This window comes from Pteropus alecto, unplaced genomic scaffold, assembly GCF_000325575.1.
Source record: "Pteropus alecto unplaced genomic scaffold, ASM32557v1 scaffold219, whole genome shotgun sequence".
Classification (NCBI taxonomy): Eukaryota; Metazoa; Chordata; class Mammalia; order Chiroptera; family Pteropodidae; genus Pteropus; species Pteropus alecto.
Window position 1 is genome coordinate 1062963 of NW_006443128.1, and position 6000 is coordinate 1068962.

Here is a 6000-nt window from a genome sequence, read left to right on the forward strand (position 1 = left end):
GGTGTGCCCTGGACAGACACCATTAATCACAAGACTTCCTGGGCTCAGAAACACCTGGTAGTGCTGGGCCATGGCTCGGGAAACTGACAGATGGAAGACAACATATGGGCGATGCTCCGAAAGTTTAGAAAAACATTTTCTTGAAACTATAGTGACAGTAGCCAAGGTTACAAAAAAGCATTGTAATATGTTTTTATTCTGTTTCCTGTGCAACCATGTGATGTTTCCATATGTCACCTCCTTGAGTCTGCATCACCACAGGTTCTGCACATCTTATTGTCCTTGTCATCATTGTTGGCCAAAGTCCAGACTCAGAGGCTCCTCTATGAGGCCCTGTGCCTGAGATGACCAGTGTCAGTCCTGCTTTATTGGCCTTTGTGGCCTAGAGACTCAATGGCACCTGTGGCCCCGGTCAAGTTCTTAAACCAATCTGGGTCTCAGCAGCTTTCTCTAAAATAAGAATAACAGTGGCTTGAACTTGACAGTTACTGTTTTTTTGTTTTTGTTTTTTTTAAGTTGTAAGATTTATTATTTCTTAAATTTTTTTATCTTTGTTAAGTAGATGTTTCGGTTCAAAATTATAAACCGAATTGTTAATGACACCATATAAAGTATTGTACCAAAAATTCCTTTTTTTTTTTACACAGTTGACATTCAATGTTATATTAGTTTCAGATGCACAGGATAGTAGTTAGACATTTATACAACTTATGAAGTGATGCCAGTCTCAAACGGTAAGATCCATTTTTTATGGCCGAGTAATATTCCATTATATGTATGTACCACTTCTTTATCCAGTCATCTATTGATGGACATTTAGGTTGCCTCCATATCTTGGCTATTGTAAATAATGCTACAATGAACATAAGGATGCATATATCTTTTTAAATTAGTATTTTGGATTTCTTTGGATAAATACCCAGAAGTGGAATTGCTGGTTAATAAGGTAGTTCTATTTTTAATTTTTTGAAAACTCTCTGTACTGTTTTCCTAAGTGGCTGCACCAATTTGCAATCACAGTGCACGAGGGTTCCCTTTTCTCCACATCCTTGCCAACACTTGTTTATTGATGTATTGATACCATTGTTACAAGTGTGAGGTACTATCTCATTGTGATTTTAATTTGCATTTCATATGTTTACTGGTCATCTATGTGACCAATTTGTATGACCATCTCTTTGGATAAGTGTCTATTCAGCTCCTCTGTCCATTTTTTAATTGAATTGTTTGTTGTTTGGTGTTAAGTTGTATGAGTTTCTTATAAATTTGAATATTAACCCCTTATTGTGTGTATCATTGGCAAATACCTTCTCCCATTCAGTAGATTATCTTTTCGGTTTGTTGATAGCTTACTTTGCTGTGAAAAAATTTCTTAGTTTGACATAGTTTTATTTGTTTATTTAATTTATTTTTTTGTTTCCCTTGCTCAAAGAGATATATCCCCTCCAAAAATATTATCAAGTGCAATGTCAGAGAGTTTACTGCCTGTATTTTCTTCTAGGAGTTTTATAGTTTTAGGTCTTACATTTAAGTCTTTAATCTATTTTGAGTTTATTCTTATATATGATATGAGAAGTTAGTCTAGTTTTATTTTTTTGCACATATATGTCCAGTTTTCCCAACACCATTTATTGAAGAAACTGTCTTTACCCTAATGTATAAAAATGCAATTGATTTCTGTTTATTAATTTCATATCCTGCTCCATAACTGAATTCCTTTATCAGTTCTAGTATTTTTTTTGTGTGTGTAATCTTTAGGGCTTTCTCTATATAGTATCACATCATCTGCGAATAATGACAGTTTTACTTCTTCCTTTTCCATTTGGATGCCTTTTATTTCTTCTTTCTTGTCTGATTGCCATGGCTAGGATGCCCAATACTATGTTGAATAGAAGTGGTGAAAGTGGACATCCTTGTTTTATTCTTGATCCTAAGGAAAACACTTTGAGCTTTTCCCCATTGAGTATGATGTTAGTAGGGGGTTTGTCATATATGACTTTTATTATGTTGAGATATGCTCCCTCTATGCCCACTTTACTGAGAGTTTTTATCATATGCTTTTTCTACATTTATTGGTATGATCAGATGATTTTTATTCTTCCTTTTGTTTATGTGGTATATCACGTAATTGATTTGTGGATATTGAACCAACCTTGCATCCTAGAAATAAATCCCAATTGATCATGAAGTATAATCTTTTCAATGTACTGCTGAATTTGCTTTGCTAATATTTTGTTGAAGATTTTTATGTTTATGTTCATCAGAGATACTGGCCTATAATTTTCTGATTTTGTGATGTCTTCCTCTGGTTTTAAAATCAGGTCAATGGTGACCTTGTAAAATAAGCTTAAGAGCATTTCCTCCTCTTCAATTTTTCTGGAATAATTGAGTAGGATAGGTGTTAACTCTTCTTTGACTGTTTGCTAAAATTCACCTGTGAATTCATTTGGTCTAGGAATTTTGTTTGTTGGAAGTGTTTTGATTACTGATTCAATTTTATTAGTAATAATCAGATTTTCTGTTGTTCTTGATTCAATCTTGGAAGATTATGTGTTTCTAGGAATTCATCCATTTCTTCCAGATTGTCCAATTTGTTGTCATATAATTGTTTGTACTATTTTCTTATAATCCTTTGTATTTCTGTGGTGTCAGTTGTCACTTCTCTATCATTTCTGATTTTATCTATTTGGATCCTCTTCCTCCTTTTGTTGATGAGTCTGGTTAAAAGTTAATCAATTTTATTTATCTTTTCAAAGAACCAGCTCAGGTTTCATTGATCTGTTGTTCTGCTTTTTTTTTCTTTTTTAGATTCTATTTCATTTATTTCCACTCTGATTTCTATTACTTCCTTCCTTCTACTTACTTTGGGCTTTGTTCTTTTTCTAGTACCTTTAGGTGTAAGGTTAGATTGTTTATTTGAGATTTTTCTTGTTTCTTGAAATAGGCCTGTATTTCTATGAATTTCTCTCTTAGAACTCTTTTAGCTGTGTCCCCTAGGTTGGGGATTGTTGTGTTTTTATTTTCGTTTGTCTCAAGGTATCTTTTGATTTCTTCTTTGATCTCTCATTGTTAACACATTCATTGTTTAGTAGCATGTTACTTAGCTTCCATGTGTTCATACAGTTTTCAGATATTTTTCTTGTAATTGATGTCTAGATTATACATGTGGTCAAAGAAGATGCTTGATATGATTTCAGTCTTCAGATTTCAGATAATATGTGGTCTATCTTCCGTGCGCACTTGAAAAGAATGTATATTCTGCTGCTTTAGAAGCTCTAAAGGTATCAATTAAATCCATTTGGTTTAATGTGTCATTTAAGGCCACTGTTTCCTTTTTGATTTTCTGTTTGGAAGACTTACCCATGAATGTCAATGAGATGTTTAATTTTCCTGTAGTTACTGTATTATTGTTGATCTCTCCCTATGTTCATCAATATTTGCTTCATATATTTAGGTGCTCCTACGTTGGGTGCATAAATGTTTGTAAGAGTTATATACTCTTGTTGGATTGATCATTTATCATTGTGCAATGATCTTCTTTGTCTCTCATTATAGTCTTCGTTTTAAAGTCTATTTTGTCTAAGTCTAGTGCTATCTCAACTTTTATTCATTTCTACTTGCATAAATTATCTTTTTCTAGCCCTTTACTTTCAATCCATGTGTGTCTTTTGATCTTAAGTGAGTCTCTAATAGACACCATGTATATGAATCTTGTTTTCTTTTCCATTCAGCTACCTTATGACTTCTGATGGGAGCATTTAACCCATTTACATTTAAAATGATTATTCATAAATATGTAGTTATTCCTATTTTATTATTTATATTTGTGTTCTTTTCTCTTTTTTTCTTCTTAAAGAAGTCTCTTTAACATTTCTTATAAAACTTATTTGGTAGTTACGAACTTCTTTAGCTTTTTCTTGTCTGGGAAGCTCTTTATTTCTCCTTCAATTTTAAATGATAACCTTGCTGAATAGAGTGTTCTTGGTTGTAGTAGTCTTCCTTGCTTTTCATCACTTTGAATATTTTGTGCCAATTCCTTCTGGCCTGCAAAGTTTCTCTTGAGGAGTCAGCTGACAGGCTTATGGGAGTTCTCTTATAGGTAACTAACTGCTTTTCTCTTGCTGCTTTTAAGATTCTTTCTTTGTCTTTAACCTTTGGCATTTTATTAATGATATGTCTTGGGTTCATCCTGTTTGGGACTCTGCACTTTCTGGGCTTGTGTATTTCTTTCCTTCACCAGATTAGGGAAGTTTCCCATCATTTTTTCTTCTAATGGTTTCTCAATTCCTTGCTCTCTCTTTTCTCCTTCTGGTACTCCTATGATGTGAATGTTGTTATGCTTGATGTTGTCACAGAGGCCCCTTTACTATCCTCATTTTTTTTTTTCTTTTTTGGATTCTCTTTTCTTACTATTCCAATTGGGTGTTTTCTGTTACCTTATGCTCCAAATCGCGGATTCAATCCTCTGCTTCATCTAATCCGCTGTTGATTCTTTCTAGTATATTCTTAATTCAATTATCATAGTCTTCAAATCTGCCTGGTTCTTTTTTTATGGTTTCTATATCTTCTTTTATGCTTACTATCTCTTTGTTGACATTCTTACTGAATTCATCTACTCTTACCCTAATCTCATTGAGCATCCTTATAACCAGTGTTTTGAACTCTGTATTTGGTAGATTGCTTGCCTCTATTTCATTTAGTTGTTTTTTGGGAGTTTTTTCCTTTTCTTTCATTTGGGACATGTTTGTTTGTGTTCTCACATTGGCGCCTCTCTGTGTATTAAGTAGATCTGCTATGTCTCCTATACTTGGCTGGGTGGCCTTATGTAGTAGGTGTCCTGTGGGGCCCAGTGGTGCAATCTCTCTGATCACTAGAGCTGAGATGATCCAGGGGTGTCCCTTGTGTGGGTTGTGTGTGCCTTCCTATTGTAGTTAAGCCTTGATTGCAGTTGGCATGTCAGTGGGTTGGACTGACCCTCAAGCTGACTGTTTGTAAGAATTGGCCATGACTGCAGTGTACAAGCTGCCATGTGGAAACTAATCCCATGGAATGGGATTCATCCCAACAAGGCTCTTGTGTCTGCTGAGACCACCCTTTAGTTATGCCACTTGTAGAGCTAATTGGGTGGTGTTCTTTTGTGGTCTGAAGTCAGCCACTGGGTGTATTTGTTCTGGGGCTCTTGGGAAGGGCTCCCAAGCAGGCCAAAATCAGCTTTTGGCTATGATCAGCCCAGCACCATCTGGTAGGAGCTGCAAAACAATCTGCAGTTGGTAGCTGCCTATATTGGGCCTGGAGGCACAAGTGAGAGGCCGTGCTATGAATTGAGGCCAGCTGCCATCAATACTGAGTTTGCAGCTGCTCAGTGAAAGGCACAGGGCACACCAAGGCCAGCTTCTACCTGTAGTCTGCCCATAAGTCACAGCCACTCAAATATCCTTGAGCAGTATGTGGGTTGAGTGTGGTGGGGTCTCAGGGAATCACCAGGTTGGGGCAAGTGGTATTCATCAGGTTAAGATTGATTTAGTGTCAGTGTCAAGTCTGGGGCCACTTAGCAAGAGGCACAGGTATATTGAGGCTAGCTGCTGCCTAACCAGGGCCTGAAAACCTTTGAGAGTTTTTAAGAGACATTGTGAGTCAAGGCCTGCTGCATGCTGCTGAACAAGCCTTTGACAGTGCGTGAGTTGGTTGGGGTGGTGTTACAGGGAGTCAACAGGATGGGGTGAATGGTGTTCACCAGGTTAATTCAGATTCAGATTTGGTGCCTACCTGCATCTGTGGGCCCTGTGGGAGGAGGGCTCAACACAGGGACAATGGCGGCTGTCCCTCTAGCCCTTGCCCTGAAGCCACACAATTCAGTTTCTCTCTGTCTCTGGTGCCTTTTGAGCTGCTGTCTCTTCACTGCGCTTAGGGTAAGTGCCTGTGAATGAGCCAGTCTGTGTGCAAGCCCTTTAAGAGGATGCCTGGTATCCAGCAGCCCTTTGTCTCACCTGGATGGACTGA

The 6000-nt window shown here is 37.0% G+C and overlaps 1 protein-coding gene across 1 annotated transcript in view; it reads left to right on the forward strand.

Moving 5' to 3' along the window:
• The window catches only part of SHC3 (SHC adaptor protein 3), a gene marked incomplete at its 5' end in the record, with an annotated part of 154034 nt that overhangs the window by 93857 nt on the left and 54177 nt on the right, over positions 1-6000 (forward strand). The window lies entirely within an intron of this gene.